The sequence below is a fragment of the Myxocyprinus asiaticus genome, chromosome 5 (assembly GCF_019703515.2).
Source record: "Myxocyprinus asiaticus isolate MX2 ecotype Aquarium Trade chromosome 5, UBuf_Myxa_2, whole genome shotgun sequence".
Lineage (NCBI taxonomy): Eukaryota > Metazoa > Chordata > Actinopteri > Cypriniformes > Catostomidae > Myxocyprinus > Myxocyprinus asiaticus.
In genome coordinates, this window is record NC_059348.1 from 28,647,899 (window position 1) to 28,667,849 (window position 19,951).

Below are 19,951 nucleotides of genomic sequence, written 5' to 3' on the forward strand. Positions count from 1 at the left end.
ATTAGTTTTTTTTTAATGACTGGTTAAGTGCTCATGGAAAAGATGTGTTTTTAGTTGTTTTTTGAAGACAGAGAGTGAGTCAGCTTCACGGATGGAGTTGGGAAGGTCGTTCCACCAACGTGGTATGATGAAGCTGAAAGTCCGGGAAAGTGTTTTGGTGCCTCTTTGTGTTGGTACAACAAGGCGACGTTCCTTAGCCGACCGCAGACTTCTAGTGGGCGCGTAGCTCTGCATAAATGATTTTAGGTATGCTGGAGCAGACCCAGTAACTGTTCTGTATGCCAGCATCAGAGCCTTGAATTTGATATGTGCACCAACCGGTAGCCAGTGGAGCGAGACAAGGAGTGGTGTAACATGTGCTCTCTTTGGTTCATTAAAGACCAGACGTGCTGCTGCATTCTGGATCATTTGGAGGGGTCTAGTTGCACATGCAGGGAGACCTGCAATGAGAGCGTTACAGTAGTCCAGTCTAGTTATGACAAGTGACTGGACAAGCAGTTGTGTGGCATGTTCAGAGAGGAAGGGTCTTATCTTCCTGATATTGTAGAGTGTAAATGTACATGATCTTGCGGTCTTTGAGATGTGGTCTATGAAATTTAGTCTGTTGTCGATGGTTACCCCTAGATTTCTGACCGATTTGGAAGGCGTTACTGTAGTTGCACCCAACATCAGGGTTGGCTGGAAAGACAAGGAGTTCAGTCTTGGCTGGGTTGAGTTGCAGGTGGTGCTCCTTCATCCAGGCCGAGATGTCCGCCAGGCAGGCAGAAATTCGAGCAGTCACTGTGGTGTCGTTGGGCTGGAAAGACAAGTAGAGTTGCATGTCATCAGCGTAACAGTGGTGAGAAACCATGTGCTTGAATGATGGGTCCCAGTGATGTTGTGTATATAGAGAAGAGAAGTGGGCCAAGCATTGATCCCTGAGGTACCCCAGTAAGTAGCTGATGTGGCTTTGATACCTCACCTCTCCAGGCTACCTTGAAGGACCTACCTGAGAGATAGGAATTAAACCAGTCAAGCACAGTTCCTGTGATGCCCAGCGAGGAGAGGGTAGAGAGTAATATCTGATGGTTGACTGTGTCAAAGGCTGCAGAAAGGTCCAGCAGAATCAGGACTGATGATCTGGATTCAGCTTTCGCCCGTCTCAGCGACTCGGTGACAGACAGCAGGGTGGTCTCGGTGGAGTGTCCACTTTTAAAGCCTGACTGATTGTCATCCAGCAGCTTGTTCTGTGAGAGATAGGCAGAGATTTGATTGAAAACTGCCCTTTCAAGTGTTTTTGCCATGAATGGTATGAGAGAGACTGGTCTGTAGTGTTCTATTTGTGTGGGATTAAGTGCGGGTTTCTTCAGCAGCGGGGTTACTCGAGCCTGCTTAAATGTAGTGGGAAAAGTGCCTGTAAGTAGAGATGTGTTAATTATGTGTGTGAGTGCAGGTAAGATGGATGGAGAAATGGCCTGGAGAAGGTGGGAAGGAATGGGGTCAAGGGAACAGGTGGTGGGGTGGTTGAAGAGGAGGAGTTTAGAGACCTCAGTGTCAGTCAGAGGAGAGAACATGGAGACAGAAGAGTTGCATACAGGAGACAAGGTGTGGTGCTGAGAATGTATTGCTGATGGCTGCAACCTTATTAGTAAAAAATGTGGCGAAGACATCTGCTGTCAGTGATGTGTCAGGCGGTGGAGGGGGAGGGCAGAGAAGTGTGTTGAATGTTCTAAACAAGCTCTTGTTCTGGTAATAGGAGGTTTTTGCAGATTTTACATTATCTGAAAAAGTTGCAAGCAGGGACTGATATTTACCTAGATCTGCTGGATCTTTAGATTTCCGCCATCTCCTCTCAGCTGCCCTGAGGTCAGTCCGATGTTCACGAAGGACGTCAGACAGCCAGGGGCTGGGTGGTGTAGCACGTGCTGGCCTAGTGGAGATAGGACAGATGTTGTCTAGACAGGTTGTTAAAGTAGAGCTTAGTGTGTCTGTGGCAGTGTTTACATTTAAGCGTGGTAAATATATTTTGTGTAGGAAGAGATGTAGAGACAGCAGTGGAAAGGCGAGAGGGTGAGAGGGAACAGAGGTTACGGCGAAAGGAAACCAATGGTGGAGTCTGTTTTAATGTAGATGGGAGTGTCATGTTGAATTGAACAAAGTAGTGATCAGAGTACCTGAAGTACCTGAATACCTGAATACTTCGGAAGCAATGATCGATCATGAAAACTACTACACTAACTACTACACTACTAAACTAATTTGCGTGACTTGAAAACACTTTACACAAAGTTCAGAAACAATTATCCACAAATGTGCCAAAATGGAGCATAATTTTAAATTTTTGCGTTTTGTTACTGGTGATATATTGCAGCATTTAGGGTGGTCCGATTGGTTAAAGTGACAGAAACTTACTATGTCAGTACTGTATGTGGTGATTTTTGGTGTGGGGCAGCAAAAGTGCTCAAAACTAACACTGTATGGCAAGCATTAGAGTGTACACACAGGACATGTTCTTCCATTAAAAAAGCAGAACAGAACGGAACTTAAAGAAACACAAAGCAGAGGGCTTGAGACCATTTTTTAAAAATTGTGCTATTTGAACCTGACATCATCGTAAAAACACTGAGCTTGCCACAGAAAAAACTGCAAGACACAATGTTTTGATGAACAATTAAATAATAGTTTGTGAGATATTAACAATAGTTCATGATAAAAAAAATTATAAAATGTAAAAAAACATATATATATATATATATATATATATATATATATATATATATATATATATATATATATATATACACACTATATTGCCAAAAGTATTCACTCATCCATCCAAATAATTGAATTCAGGTGTTCCAATCACTTCCATGGCCACAGGTGTATAAAATGAAGCACCTAGGCATGCAGACTGCTTCTACAAACATTTGTGAAAGAATGGGCCGCTCTCAGGAGCTCAGTGAATTCCAGCGTGGTACTGTGATTGGATGCTACCTGTGCAACAAGTCCAGTCATGAAATTTCCTCGCTACTAAATATTCCACAGTCAACTGTCAGTGGAATTTTAACAAAGTGGAAGCGATTGGGAATGACAGCAACTCAGCCACGAAGTGGTAGGCCACGTAAAATGACAGAGCGGGGTCAGCGGATGCTGAGGCGCATAGTGCGCAGAGGTCGCCAACTTTTTGCAGAGTCAATCGCTACAGACCTCCAAAGTTCATGTGGCCTTCAGATTAGCTCAAGAACAGTGCGTAGAGAGCTTCATGGAATGGGTTTCCATGGCCGAGCAGCTGCATCCAAGCCATACATCACCAAGTGCAATGCAAAGCGTCGGATGCAGTGGTGTAAAGCACGCCGCCACTGGACTCTAGAGCAGTGGAGACGCGTTCTCTGGAGTGACGAATCACGCTTCTCCATCTGGCAATCTGATGGACGAGTCTGGGTTTGGCGGTTGCCAGGAGAACGGTACTTGTCTGACTGCATTGTGCCAACTGTGAAGTTTGGTGGAGGGGGATTATGGTGTGGGGTTGTTTTTCAGGAGCTGGCCTTGGCCCCTTAGTTCCAGTGAAAGGAACTCTGAATGCTTCAGCATACCAAGAGATTTTGGACAATTCCCTGCTCCCAACTTTGTGGGAACAGTTTGGGGATGACCCCTTCCTGTTCCAACATGACTGTGCACCAGTGCACAAAGCAAGGTCCATAAAGACATGGATGAGCGAGTTTGGTGTGGAAGAACTTGACTGGCCTGCACAGAGTCCTGACCTCAACCCGATAGAGCACCTTTGGGATGAATTAGAGCGAAGACTGCGAGCCAGGCCTTCTCGTCCAACATCAGTGTCTGACCTCACAAATACGCTTCTGGAAGAATGGTCAAAAATTCCCATAAACACACTCCTAAACCTTGTGGAAAGCCTTCCCAGAAGTGTTGAAGCTGTTATAGCTGCAAAGGGTGGGCCGACGTCATATTAAACCCTATGGATTAAGAATGGGATGTCACTTAAGTTCATATGCGTCTAAAGGCAGGTGAGCGAATACTTTTGGCAATATAGTGTATATATATATATTTCTTATTACCTCTACCATTTATTTATTTATTTTATTTTTATCTGAAGACGCACAGCCCACCTGAGCTATCAGTGCATGTTTACTGCTGGAAATGTAGTCATTTCATATGATTAATGATATTCCATGTCAAGGGTTGTGCTCATATTTGCATGTTTGCTGAGCATAGTGCTGAGATGATTTGGCAGGTGACAGGCAGATACAAAATACATAATCTAAACTGTAGCCTTGAAGGCAGATTTTCTGTCTACAGCAGAAGTATTACTGTGGTGAAAGTGTGTTGCAGTCCCTCCTTTAGGGTTTATTTATCTATGTAAAGAGCAGCTGGTCTTCTGTTTATGTTTGGGAGCCCTGTCGCCTGAGAGACAAGTCCTTTTGTTAGATAACAGGTCAGCTGGAGGAGACACTCAGGTGCTGTGCAGTGGCATGTGCTGAGGAGGTTTCACTCTGAATCCAGATGAAAAGTCCAGTATCGCCTCAGATTATTACTTACATTTTTATAAAAAAAATTAATACAAGCTCTATCAGCATTTGTGGGATATTGTTGATCACTAAAGAAAATAATTTAAAAAATGGGATGCTGCGATAGAACACAGCTGCCTATGTAGGCAGAAGACAGCGAGGCAGCTCACTAAATTAAGCAATTACTTAGACAAGTTGAAATTATTTTCAGTGGTAATCAACATTATGCCACAAATGCTGGTGATGGAGCTTAACTTGCTTTGAACCCAGAACATTGTTTTCAAGAGAAAGGTGGCATTTGGGTAACTTAGATTTGCGTGAATTGTTTAAGCTGATGCATTATTAAGAAGAAAGAAGATAATAAGTAGTCATTTTTCCGTTGCTTTTATCGAAGGCATCTTAAAGTTCACTTTAACAGGGACAATCCCCCTGGAGCAACCATGAGTTAAGTGCTTTGCTCAAGGGTACAATGGTCAAGGTGACTTGCTCCTAGGGTGGATGTACCGCAACATTCTGGGTTACCAGCCCTGAGCTGTACTACACCACCCCATAGTCAATCCAAGCCTGAATGTTTTTTAAGATCGAAAGTTTATATTTGAGGTGAGAAATAGCCATAACTGTGCAGAGCTTCTGTTTGTTTTCCAGACTGAGATGAATGTGCTTGTTTGTGAGAATGAGATGCAGAGAGGATAACAAAAGGAATTTTGTCTGCAAGTTTGCTTGACAGTTTGAGTTTCCACTGGAGTTCCACTAGAGCCCAGGGACCTGCAGTGCACATAATTCAGTCCTATTGAGAGAGAGAATCACTTTAACATGACACCTCTTTAGTTTAGTGAGTAAATAAGTGGTTTTTGTGGTTGTTTCCCCAACCCAATATAAACAGGACCAGTCAAATCTGCTCCTGGAGGGCCACCATCCTGCAGAGTTTAGGTCCAACACTGCTTTTACACACCTGCAATTTTCAAGAATCTTGATGGCGGATTTCCAAATCATAGCATGGCAAGGGAAAATTCACTCATATTTATGATGAATGTATTACCTATTTTGTTAGGGGTAGGGTTTGGAGTAGGGTTATGGGCTGGGTTATAGTTTCTCAGACCAGTCAGGTAGCGCTTTCCTGATAAATATAATTGACTCTTCCCCTGCCATCCTACATTTTGCAAACTCTCATCCTGAAGACCTTGATTAGCTGCTTCAGATGTGTTTGATTTGGGTTGGAGCTAACTTAGGACAGTGGCCCTCCAAGATTGGATTTAAATAGCTCTGGCCTAGAAGGTGAACAGGATTTGTCATCCGATTGAAAAGGAATGTTTTCTCAGATCCTTGGATAAAGACCCAAAACAAACACTGGCACACTTATGACAAATACTGTACATGTAATAATTACAGTTTAACTAAAAAAAAAAAAAAAGGTCCGTGGGACTCAATATGTCACAAAGAATGAAGAAATGACTGAGAACGATCAAGTGAGGTAGAGTGAGAGAATTCCTCCTGTCTACTGGCCCAAGCTCAAGCTAGGAGAGCAGCACGGGGTGAAAGGGTTCATTTGGACTGGGCCCGGGTGACCGTGGCCAGAGAGGCAAGGCCCGAGACATTTTGCTTGGCTTATTCCAGATGTGCCTCACAGGCCTGGCAGAACATTAAAGCTCTGCTGCCCATTCCTCTGCCACACCCTCTTAGAGCAGAGAGAGAGAGAAAAAGTGTGAAAGAGAGCAGGTCTGCATACCAGTTCTCTGTAGTTTCAGGACACTGTAACCGTGCACTTGATGTCCATCACAAATCATGCTAAGGCCATAACGAGTTAAGTACAGATGTCAGAGAACAAAAACCATCAGTGGAAACTAGATTTCATCAGGAGAGAATGTGAGGTCCAGGAAATCACTAAGAAGAAGATCCAGTATTTTTAGTGGCTGTAAATTTCGGAATGGTTGCAAGGTGTTTGGGGTTTGGAAGGGAGAAAAAAGGAATGTACAGCTGGTCTGTCCCCATACAAGTAACTTCCTGTACTTGTCACCTAAGAAGACCAGTATAGACCAACATGAATTTCTATGCCAGTGAAGAATGGTTTATGTAGATTTAGCTGGTAGGCCAGTATAGCCAATAGGGCTGGGTGTCGCTAATTATTTCACAATATTTTTTCATTGCGATAATTGTGTCACAATTCAATACATTGCCATGCGTTATGATATAATAGAGCGCAACAGTGCCTGTCCACTTTTTCAGCCGTCTTGATTCTGGAAGTGTTTTTCCCATTTACTTTTTTCATATAGTGATTTAATAAAAGTCATCGTGAAGGCGTTTTAAGCCATGAAACCAAACCAACAGGTGAATTTCAAGGTAAAAACTTTGATTTTAAAAAATGTGAAAATCGGACCAAAAGACAAAGGTACATAATGTCTTTAAAGAGGGAATCCCACAATCATTGCCTATGGCCTAATTGAATTGGAATGATGCAGAGCTTGTTTGTCGCAACTCTGATTAGATCATGGGTAGTGTAGTTCTTCACCAAGAATTCCATTATTAAACAAGTTTATTTGTTTAAGTAAAGTTGAAATGGACTGATGCCTTCAGCAGAAGCATATACCATTGATTAACAGCCTCAGAGCTCATGGAGAGTCTAACTTTAAAGGTTTATTATTTTAAAAATCAATTCCCTTATGTAAAAAATTGATTAATTCCGGAATCAGACCAAAGCTTTGCTGGTTAGGCTAGTTAAGAAGCCAAATGAGCACACCAGCATTCCATGCTGAGGACCAATTGATTTTGCGTGATTAACTTCCGGTGGCGAAGAATTTCCTCAAGTTCAAGTGTGGTGAACTTTGACAGGTGAAATCACAGCGTTGACCAATAGGAAGTTGTTTGGTTTGGTGGTGACCCCTGTGTGGGCGGTGCTTTGTAAACAGCTTCACTGAATATTCACAATGCACAAGGATATAATTTTAGCGGTGAGTTTATTTTTAATTTAAGTCTCACTCAGTGCAGCATTAAAAAAGGCTGCTTGACAATTACAGGTTTCACACGCACTCAACATCTGCCCATGCCATTGACACGCTGACACTTCTCGTCTGTGCGCATCGTCGCCGCATACACCTGCCATTGACTGTACTAAAGGAGTATCACAAATCAGTTTTAGTGCGCATACGTTATATTATGTCCCCTTCTCAAGATCTCTACATCTGTCTAAATGGGTTAAGAGTCCAGATGTAGCTTGTCCCAAGAATTATTGCTAATGTTCCTCTGAAATAGTGGGAACTGGGCAGGCTATTCTCAACCCTCTGCAATGAACTTCTGAAGTTTGTCCACTACACTGTCTAAGAATGAGATGCCTCACCTTTTCCTTGGCTCTCTCTTCCGCTCTGCTTCCCTTCAGTGAAATACTCACACTCTTTTTCTGTTTTTAATCTCTCCTTGTGTTGCCTTGTACATTTTTACTCTCTCATGGGGAGTCTAGTCCTTCTCCTACAGTAGTATTTCTTTGCTCACTCTGCACCCGTACCTTCCATCCTATTCTCTCTCTCTCTCTCTCTGCTCTCTGTAGGCAGGCTGCTCCAGACAGTTTGAGTGCAACCTGGCAGTAGTCTTGTTTCCTGCAGACGTGGCTCTGCTATATCAGGGCTGCTTTCTTTTTATCTCCCTTTTTCTACCTCCCTCCATCACACTTACTTGCTGCTTTAATAGTTGGCAGTCTGTATTTTACTCTTACAAAATAAATAAATAAATAAATCTCCAGACATCCCATAGCCCTTTTATACTGATCATTCGGGTCCCTCAGTGGTGGCATATGGAACAGAGTTGAGTAAGGTTGGTATGGTCCTGTGCCATGTCTGCCCTGCTCTGCTCCAGCTGAAGAGTCTGTGGTCTGTAATGGAGCCAATAAAGGGCACAGTCTCCAAAAAAATTCAGCTGATGCTGTCTCTTCTGTACAGAGACAGCAAATTAGAGTTTTTTCACCAAAAAGTAAAATTCTACCATCATCTGCTCTCCATGTCCATATACTCCATGTGCTCTCCAAGTCATGTCTTTTCCATACAATAAAAGTAAAAAGGAACTGGAGCTGTCATGCTCTAAAAAGGACAAAAAAGTACCATACAAGTAGTCCATATTTGTATGCTATATTCCAAGTCTTCTGAACACATATGAAAGTTTTCTTAATGGAACAGACCAAATTTTAAAAGTGGATTAAAGGTGATTAATCATTGATGATAGTTGCTTTTTGGAACTGTCGGTTATCTGCACAAATTTATGCAGATTTTTATAATTCTTATTTCTCCGTGTTCCTCTGTGGCCAACGCTGGATGATTCTATACTTAAAATGGCTTGGTTCAGCAGTATAACAGCAGTCTATAGAGGTGAATTGAAAACAATCACTGTCACCTCGTGGGGATTTGCTGTATGTAATTGAACCCTCATTTTAATGCATATTTTGTTCTTTTGATTAGATAATCAATTGTTTTAAATTAAAAGCAAGGGCATGCAAAGAAAAATGAGACTATATGGAAAAGTGCCCCCTCAGCACATATATTGTGTCTCCAACTTCATATCTTGTGAATTATAAACATTATTCATAATTAAACATCATCTGGTAAAGTCTATAGGCTATTAAAAGCTTAGTTTGGTTAATACTTAAATATAGATCATTGTAACGGAGCCAAGTCTCATTTCAAAATAAGAGTCCTGGTGTGTTTCAGGCTTATTAATAGTTAAAAGTCCCACATTATGCAAAAAAGCTTTATTTTTTTTATTGCGATTTTAGTTTAACAATAAACTACATCTGGGATTGTATTCATTTTAGACACTTTAGGAATCCATGTCTGTCCCCATCATAGTAATTTATTTTATTTTTTTTAACATTCTAGTAATCGATTCTAAAAACTATCAAATTAATAATCAGTTATCTTGGTGGGCCTTTTCCCACCACCTTAGTTATTGGCATCAGCAAAATCCACTATTGGTCCACGTGTGGTTTGAATGTATGGATGCATGAACAAGATTTCGAGTGCTACAGTGCAATCAAGATTTTTGGCTGAACTACTCCTTTAAACGAAAATAGCTGCTTAATCTCTCAGCTCTTGAATATGGAAAAAGAGGACAAGAGCTCAGTGGGAGCTTTTCCCATAGGTCTTGTAGGACTTCCTCTTGTATGTCTTCAGCTAAAGGTGGACTACAGTTCATAAGTGGGGCATTGTTGTCTCCTTAAATCCTCCTCAGTTGGTAAAGTCAGAGTAATGCAGCAAGAACCAGTCATCTGAAAAAACTTTAAACACTTCTACATGTGTCTGTCCTAGTCTGCCAATCATAATCTGAGGCTGGGCACTGGAGCCCATTGCTGCTTCTGAGCCTCTTTGTTGTCTATTGAAGTGCAAACTCCTTTTATGTTCCTTGTTTCAGCTCATAACTTATGCTGGTGTCAAAATGCTATTTGGTTTTAATCAGGCCAACAGCACGTAAAATAGAAAGAGGATGCCTGGTGCATAGCACATACCATGCTCATATGCAGTTTGCCCCTTTGAGAGTTCTCTTCTTATCGGTCCCTAGGAGCCACAGGCTCCATCTTAACAGTTCCTCTCATGTTAATGAATGCCATTAACTTGGTTGCTGCAGTCAGTAAAGTCCTCAGAACCTGTGTGTGTGCATACATGTCTGTGTGTTAAAGAAGAATTTTTTTTTTTCTCCTACTGGATTGGGGCAAGTAAAAAAAAAAAAAAAAAGAGAGAGAGTAAGGTTAGCAGTAGGTGTCAGACATTCAGTGACACTCAAAGCCTTTTGCTACGTACACTGGCTCTGTACCATATCCTAGTGAGCTGCCTTGTTGTATACATAAGCTGCGTTGAAGTTGGCACTCTAACCAAAATGGAACATAATAAGTGACTGAATTGAAACCGTTTACATAGGTAACGTCTCCATTAATGCTCACTCATGTGCGCCATGCAAAAAAAAAAAAGTACTCCTCACATAAAACAATGTTGATTCTAATCTGAAATTAGCATGTTGCTCACACAAGTATTGAGTAAAATAGCCTACTTTAAAACAAATGGAACTGTTTTTGATACTCTCCTGCACTGAATAAAAATAAATCAATATATAATTAACATTCCCCTCGACTTTCCCTCGTCCACAGTTTTGGATAAAACTTTCCACGGAGCTTGGCGCAATGCATATGGGACTGTTTTATCTCTAAAGGATAAAAGTGATACTGCTTCAGACTTAGGCCAAAATGAGGCATCCAACATGGCAGCATAAGTTTGAACAGTTCATGTGCCTATGATGCTTAAAAATCCTGTTTGTGATGGCAGCTCACCAGGATTTGGAACAAAACCATTGTACGGCCACTCACTCAAAGCCCATGCTCTCAAAACGCAATACACTTCACATGCAAAACCAGTGCTCTTTCATCCAGTCACCATTCCTCCTCTACACAACTCAAATGTTCCAACAAGCTTTGCTTCTCTGGGTTTGTTTCTTTTATCTGGTTCTCCTGGCTAGAGATAGCAGATTAGAGAAAATAATGTGTTGCCTGGGTCTGATAGCACTATGAGAGACTGTGAATTTCAGCTATGGGAAGCATGGGCTTATCCTCACTTTTAAGCCTGGAAGGCATTCAGGCATTCTTTCTCTTGTCCTTTCAAAGAAAGTTCAGCTAGACTTGGAGCCTAATGAGGCCATTCTCATGAGTGAATCGTTATATGCTATAGACATATTTGGTCTCAGGTCGTCTGCAGTGTAGGGTTGTCCAAAATTTCAGTATTATGTACCAGTCCCAGTGGAATTTTACAATTCTTTAGACTGACTTGTTTGTAGATCTACATTTGTGCCAGTGAATTTGTATTTGTGTCAATAATGTGTTCTGGCATAGTTGTTGCTGATTATGTTAGCGTGTTATTATTGATGTTAACTTATTGTTGTCAGTGGTAACTTTTCAGTGTGTGTTTTTTTTTTTTTTCTTCTGTGTTCCAGTGGGTGGGGTTGGACATTTGTTTGTTTATTTTTTATAATTAAAAAAAATAAAAAAAATCTTGTTTAAACACTTGAAATTGTATTGAAACAATATGCCCGGTGCTGTGAGGAGAAAGTTTTTATCCATGTAGTATTTAAGGCTAATTTAGCATCCACCAGCATCACAAGCCTGTCAGTTAGGCATCTTTCATAGTCAAATCAAGTCATTTTTATTTGTATAGCCCTTTTCACAACACACAAATCATATCAAAGAAGCTTTACAGAAAATCATGCATTAACAGAAAATGAAATTGTAATATCTGTAAAGTCTTAGAGTCATCATTGATGTTTTATTAAATATGATTGTAAATTGAGTATAAAAATAAATAATTAAATAATAATTGTATTTAGAACCCCAGTGAGCAAGCCGAAGGCGACTGTGGCAAGGAACACAAAACTCCTTAAGATGTTGGTTAATGGAGAATGGAGCATGAATATAATGCAAATATTACTTATTTATGTGCAGTGTAAGTCATGGTTTAAAATTAGTAAACTAAGTAAGTGTTAAGGACCAGTGTTTAAACAAAGATTTTGTAAGAACATTAAGATTAATGACTAATGTCTTTGAAGTTCATCCTGGATTAACTGCAGAAGTTTACATAGATGCATTGTCCTTTGTTAGTTGGCTGATGAATACTTTTGTTGGCAATTAATTGATAGTCTATGTATTCAGTTTCAATAGTGTAGTCCATCATTAGACCAAGGTGATGCAGGCAGAGATGAGTGAGGTGCATCGCAGTTCAACTGGCTGGTCATTTCGGTGAGGTCTATCCTAAGTCCAAGGTTCAGGCAGTGGCATATGAAATATCCCATGTCTTATGGTTGGAGTTGGCATCAGTTCATCCTTTGAAGTCCATCGTAATAGACTGAAGTGATGTCTGGCTGGCACCGGCTGCATTTAGTTGTCATCACTCAGAGACACGTAGCAGTGGAGTCCGACACCAAGCAGGAACGGAGCTGGATCTGGCTGGGTCTGGTGACCTTGGGATAGGAATCCTGAGGTTGAAACGGGGATACAAATAGAATAATGTAAGCGTAGATGCCATTACATTTTTTGCAGAGTTATAGATCATGATAAATGTTTCTGGTTCTGGCAGACCTAACTAAAGCAGCCTAATTTTGAGTTGATGGATACATTTTGAGTTGAGTTGCCTGGCTAAATAGAATCTTTAGTCTAGACTTAAACTCAGTGTGTGGGACTGCGTCCCAAACAGTGTTAGGGAGACTATTCCATAGTTTAGGAGCCAAATAGGAAAAGGATCTACCTCCTTTTGTGGATTTTGATATTCTTGGAACAATTAACAGGCCAGAATTTTGCGATCGTAATGAACGTGGTGGTAGAAAGTCACTTAAGTACTGTGGAGCTAGACCATTCAAAGCTTTGTACATAGTTTATACGAAATTTAACAGGTAGCCAATGTAACGATGATAGAATGGGGCTAATATGATCATATTTCTTAGTTCTAGTCAGCACTCTGGCTGGTGCATTTTGAACCAATTGAAGTTTATTTATTGAACTTGCTGGACTTGTACCAGTGTCAAGATGAAAGGGCAAAGCGAAATTATGTTTACTGAATGTTGCTGAGCAGGAACATCTACTGAATTTGAACTACATCCAGAGCAGTGAAGGAATATGCATCTTCTCTCTCTCATTTTATCTCTTTTTCCCTCTTACCCACATATGCACACACACTCATATATGCTCCACCCTTTTCCTCTGTTTCCTCGTAGCTTGAATGTATTTTTTTTTAGGTGCTCAGAAATGACTGGAGGGAACTCCTGGGCTGATCCTTGCTGTTTGCGCACAAATGTCTAGGTAGTAGGGATGTACAAGTACATATTTTCAAAATTGAGTAGTCTGTGGGGTTACCCAAATGACTTGTCAACTAATCGGTCTTAAGGATGTCCTGTATAATTTGGCTACTTTCAAATTCAACTGACTTCCATTAAACATGTTTCTTGGGGGCGTGTTTACTAGGGATGTGCAGAACGACTAATTTCACTGACGTTTAAACAAATGTAGGAGTCGATTTCTAAAATTCAGAAACCTTCAGAAAACAGTGGAAAAAAATGTGTTTATGCGACCCATTTAAAATACTTAAAGGAATAGTTCACCCAAAAATGAAAATTTGCTGATAATTTACCCTCAGGCCATCAAAGATGTTTTTGTTTCTTTCTTCATCAAAACAGAATTTAAGATTTTTAGGATTTCATTTAAGGCCTCCTCTAAACAATGCAAGTGAATGTCCTCCATTTTTTGACTGTCCAAAATTCATATTTAGGGTGCATCAAAATAATCCACACGACTCCAGTCGACAAATAAAGTTCTTCTGAACCCAAACGATTGATTATTTTTAGAAACAAAACAATACTTATATACTTTTTGTCTCTGTGATGCTCATGAGAGGGATGATGTAAGCTCGTTGGTAAGGTCACGCGTCACGTGGAGGAGGAGGCAGGAAGCGCGTCATCGTTTACAAGAGAAACTTGCACAGTCCACAGACCAAGTGCCGTTCACAAACCAAAACATTTAAAAAAATAAATAAAAATAAAAATCATTTCCAAATAATAATAATAATAAAAAAAAAAACATTACTGCAGTAAATAACCATCCTTTATTTTGGAGCAGTGCCGTTGCGTTATCTACTTGTGCTTTTTCTTTAGCAGAAATATATAGGCTATATGACTGTCAGGAATTCAAGCCACACAAGTTGTAGTTAGTGAAACCAAGTGCGAGAGCATTTACTGAGATTTACAGGGTTTACACAGTGAGATCAATGGTACAGGTGATATCACACAGAAGAGAAGCTTCACAAACTGAAGAGGGATTCACAGGGTTTAAAGTCCACAGAGCTGAAGAAGAGGTAACAGGCGAAACAGCAGGGTAAGCACTAAACAGATATCGATGACGATCAAGAGCAAATACAGACAGGTAAATAAACACTGTGTGAGAGCAGCGCGGTCAAACTAGAGTCCTTTGTGTGAGACTTGACAGTGAAGTGGCGTGAAGGTGAGTTATTTATGCAGGCAGTGATGAGCGAGTGAATTGAGTGCAGGTGCGGTGAATTAGAAATCAGGTGATGCTGAGGGAGGTGCAGAGACTGAGGGAGGCGTGACAATGACTACGTTTTCACACATACCTGAGTTTACTGGAAAAACAGCACGGACACAGCCGATAAATTCATATATCGACCCTTTGTTTCTTTCGATGGTCTGAAATCCTCAGGGGTAAAATGTTCACTGCACACCTTCCAATATTTGAGAGAATGTAGGGGTGTACTGATATCCAGTTCAGCTCGATAAGCCAGAGCTTCAGTTGCTCATGATCACGTATAGGCAATATATGAAAAGTTAATATTTTTCCCGGCGTGCATTTTCTTTGGGGTTTCTGAAGGTTGAAGCATCCAGGATACACACGCCAAATGACCATTTTGAACTGTACACTTATACAAATACAAATCTACAGCAAAGACAATTCAACTTTTGTACAGCGCTCCTTCTCTTGTAAACAATGACGCGCTTCCTGCCTCCTCCTCCACGTGACGCGTGACATTACCAATGAGCTTACGTCATCCCTCTCATGAGTGCGCGTCACAGATGTACGGAAGCGAATATTTGTAGTTAAAAAGTATATAAGTATTGTTTTGTTTCTAAAAATAATCAATCGTTTGGGTTCAGAAGAAATGTATTTGTCGACTGGAGTCGTGTGGATTATTTTGATGCACCCTAAATATGAATTTTGGACCGTCAAAAAATGGAGGACATTCACTTGCATTGTTTAGAGGAGGCCTTAAATGAAATCCTAAAAATCTTAAATTCAGTTTTGATGAAGAAAGAAACTCAGATACATCTTGGATGGCCTAAGGGTGAGCAAATTTTTTTTGGATAAAAGCGTCTGCGAAATGAATAAATGTAAATTTTAATTTTTGGGTGAACTATTCATTTAACCTATTCCAAATCTGACTGTAAATTCCACTGAAAAAGGGGCATTTATCTGCGACATGCATGCCTTGCATTATGATCATTGTACATAAAATATAGAACATGACACACATTCACTGAATCAGCGTTAGCGAATTCAGGCATATTTATTGAAAGCAATTAAATGAGAAGTGCAGAACCAATAGAGCAACACCAATAGCCTGTTCTTAATGGAATTCACCACGTAAAAGTTACTTAACATATTAAAACAGACAGAACATTGTTTAAAATAATTAACAGGTAAGCCAAATCTACTTGAGAGAAAAAAATTTGCTGATAAGTTGTGTGTATTTCACAACGTGCATTAGCCATTGATCTAATATGACAGCTGTTGGGTAAAGAACGTTAACGATATATGATTTAAAAAAAATAGCTGTAGGATAGAAAAAAATTGGCCTTTGAGAAATATACAATAAACCTAATGTACTCTAAACATGACATGCACACAGAATAAAATATATTTCCGTTAAGTAGTCGGCACATCGTTGATAATAGTCATTTTCTAGGATACTTACTGAAAAGATAAGAAAATTTCTTGAAAAAATCCTAAAAATAACCAGAAAAAATTAAGGACTTGGTTCAAAATGCGGGACATTTATAACTTTGAACAAGCTTGAAACACATTGGGGACTCTTGTTTTGAAATGATGTAGACTTGTGAAACTTTAAAAAAAAAAAAATATAAAAAAAATTAGCTTTCTTCCACTTTATTGTGAGAAAAAGCAAAGAGATGATGGGGAGAAGAGGGAGCATAGGATCGGGACACAATTGTGAAAAAATCAGGCTTGATTCAAACCCATATTACCTGCATTCGTACCATAACTTAACATTATTTAACAGTATTATGGTATTATGGATATTTAATCTAAAATGCATTCAAAGCTGAAATCCACTGGTCGGCTGCCATTCTGGCTTTCTTTAAGGATCAAACACTGCAAGATAACTGGCACTGCGTGAAGACACAGGCTTTTTTCACTATTGGCTTTATTTAAAAGGCCAGTTCCAGTTCTCCAGGCCAAAATTGACAAGAACCTTCCTGAACAACGTAGTTTTGTTTTTCAGGATATTGGGGGAGGAACAGTATCCAGGGTAACTAATGAGGAGAAGTGTGAGAGCGGACTATTTTCGGAGAGCTTATCTGAAGGGCAGAGCAGGACATGGTTCAGTCTCAACCCCTACATTCCTGTTACATGATCTCGGGCTGTGTCCAAGCTGCCCCTTCCTCTAAACAACCAACATTACAGGAGAGAGAGGATGCAACTTTTGTTTGTGAGTGTGCTTGTGTGATATTTACACGTCATCACTGGCTCCAGGTGTATGACTGGTGAGATGAATGTGTAAAGAGTGCTGTAGAAAAGCCTGCTGTAAACACAGCTGTTGAAACACCACGTTTGCTGTCCTTCCCACAGTCCAGTTCTTGCCATTTTAACATGGACGTATGCAAGGCTGCTCTCACACTGTGTCCTAACCAGATGCAGGCAATTAAACAAGCAGCTTTCATGTTAATCTGAGTTTTTGTCATAGCCAACCACAGCAAGTATCAGGATACTTTGTCAATCATTGAGTTTTTGTTTAGCCCTGCCAACCATGAAATCTCACTGGTCCAAAATCCTTCTCTTCATAACTGATGATTTACACATTAAATATGTTCTAATTGGCATTGATTGTGTCACGTCACACAGCAGTTTTGCTTCGTGTGTGGATAGACAAATTGCTTGCCGATGGAAACTTTTCGCATTGTACCTGGTTAGGACAAACTACATGTCTGAAAATGCTTACTTCCATACTATAAAGTATGCCAAAAGTGGTATGTCAGTGGAGCAGTATGTTCCTGGGAATTCAGAAAACAGTAGCCTAGAAATACCCAGATGACCTACTACAACCGGCGAGATTCTGAAGTGCGCATCCACTTGAACCCCTTAAAATCTCATTATCCCATGGGAGCTGCGGTGATGTCATAATCAAAACAGTGAATTAAAAAATGGCGGAGAGAGCTGTTCCTTGTGCTTAAATTGTACTTGTTTAACAAAACCAGAGTTGATAATTTTCGCAGTTGATACTACATCATATATTCGGGTCATGGGACAATACCCACGTTCCTGCATGAAGTTTGTCTGGGAATGTATTGATACTACTCAGCTGCTTATCTATAAAAGGTACTTTATGTAACAGCCAATAAGTACGTTCTGTATCAAATGATACTACAGAATGCAAACTCAGATGCAGCATTAGCCTCCAAGATTCCAAGACCTAGACACATTTTTGGCAAATCACACACTCCAGGAGTGGAAATCTTAAGGAATTTACCCTTTATTCTCAATTATGGTTTCTTAAAAATCCCCTTGAAAGTTCTTTTATTGATCATTTTGGAGGAAAATTTACAGTATTTAGAAAAAAATTCAGATAGCATTTTTTGAGCTTTAAAGGGATAGTTCATCCAAAAATAAAAATTCTCTCATCATTTACTCACCCTCATGGCATCCCAGATGTGCATGACTTTCTTTCTTCTGCAGAACACAAATTAAGATTTTTAGAGGAGTATTTCAGCTCTGGTCCATAAAATGCAAGTGAATGGGTGTCAAAGTGTTTAAGCTCCAAAATCCACATAAAAGGAGCATAAAAGTAATCCATATGACACCAGTGGTTAAATCCATATCTTTAGGCACGATATAATAGGTGTGGGTGAGAAACGGATACATTTTTAAGTCATTTTTTATCATCCCTGCCCAGTAGGGGGTGACATGCACAAAGAATGTGAATCACCAAAAACAGAAGAAGAATGGGAAAGTGAAACCAAAGTAGAGATCAGGGAGGAGAATTTATAGTTAAAAAATACATAATTATTGATCTGTTTGTCATCCACACCTATCATATCGCTTCTGAAGATATGGATTTAACCACCAGAGTCATCTGGAGTACTTTTATGTTGCCCTTATATGGATTTTGGAGTTTCAAAATTTTGGCACCCATTCACTTGCACTGTATGGACCTACAGAGCTGAAATATTCCTCTAAAAATCTTTGTTTGCATTCAACAGATGAAAGAAAGTCATACACATCTTGGATGGCATGAGGGTGAGTAAATGATGAGAGAATTTTCATTTTTGAGTGAACTATCCCTTTAAAAGCAGTTTTCCAAACTCAGAAATGCCATTAATCATTATAACAGCAATTTTAAGTCTGACACAATTCTGCCTAGGTAATCTGTCTAAATGGGAATATGCGAACAGCAATATTTCAAATATATGTTATCATGTTGCACCCTTGTAGCTTGATGCTGTGCTGCAGCAAAAATTGTGTAGTCCTTGTAACAGGTTATTTTCTTGTCACATTTCCCTCTATCACAGCTTGACATCTTTCCTAAATGTACAGACACATTTGGTTAGTTCGTCTATGAGCCATGCCAGTCACACTGTTGAAGAAATTTGTGATTTTGAGGGAAGGGCCTCTAATTTCGTGACTATATGCATAACTTATATATATACATAACCTTGTGTTGGTAAAGTTCAAAAACACTGTTGCTTCCAAATAAACATCCAAAATTTCAAGCCGAATTCTCATTATTTAGATCAAGCTCCAAACTTCATCATGAGTGCTTCAGATTCCCAATTTTTTGATCAGACATTTTTTCTTCCTCCTTTTAAAGCCGCACGTAACCAGTTTTTAGCACGCCGGCCTGAAATGGATGTAATACCAGGTGTAAAGTATACAGGGTCACTGAGTTTATATGGTTTCAAGTGTTCTGATGAATTCCAAACCAGTTCCGATACTAAGAACCATAAGTGTGCAAAGAGAGTAGTGTACATTGTTTATAGAAAGGAGAACGTCTTGCAGACTGCCTGTTGTACACTAACTGCTCAATGCTAGCCAGAGGGGCTGTTATCCTGGTGGGACTGCCTTGATTTCTGGATACATGCTTTAGTCATCTGTTTACCATTTGAGTCACACAGCATGCACACACACACACCTGTGCAGGAGGTAATGTTTACAGATGTGCCGATGAGGGTGAAGTCATGTTCTTGCTCTCTTTGAACACATCAAAGCCGCCAAACACACCATAATGCACACTGATGCATTCAATACCCTTCATCTCTCTCATCATTCTAGTCTTCATTCTCCTTTCACAGTTATTAGCTTATAAAAACATTACACATGCTAAACTGACCCCCAAAGGAGGCTTTGAAAAGATGATTTTAAAGAAGTGCTCGCTTTTATTAATGTGAGTTCCTCTGAACTTAAGGAGTCATGAATACACAGTTTGGCTTTGTGTGTTGCAGTAGTGAGAGTGTGTGTTTTGTTTACACATGCACTTTGATATGAATTTAGGGGTAAAGTTGTGACCTAATACAGGTGTTAAAATCACCATGAAATGTTTCTATATAGGCTAACTGATAGACCATGTCAACAGCAAGGTCGTGTGTTTGTTTCCCAGGTAAAACACACGATAATAAAACGTATATGACAAAAAAATGTTAAT

At 39.9% G+C, this 19,951-nt stretch overlaps 1 protein-coding gene across 2 annotated transcripts in view; it reads left to right on the top strand.

The window, feature by feature from the left end:
* The window catches only part of LOC127441514 (fibronectin type III domain-containing protein 3B-like), a 225,655-nt gene that overhangs the window by 62,545 nt on the left and 143,159 nt on the right, over positions 1 to 19,951 (top strand). The gene's annotated exons all lie outside the window — the stretch shown is intronic.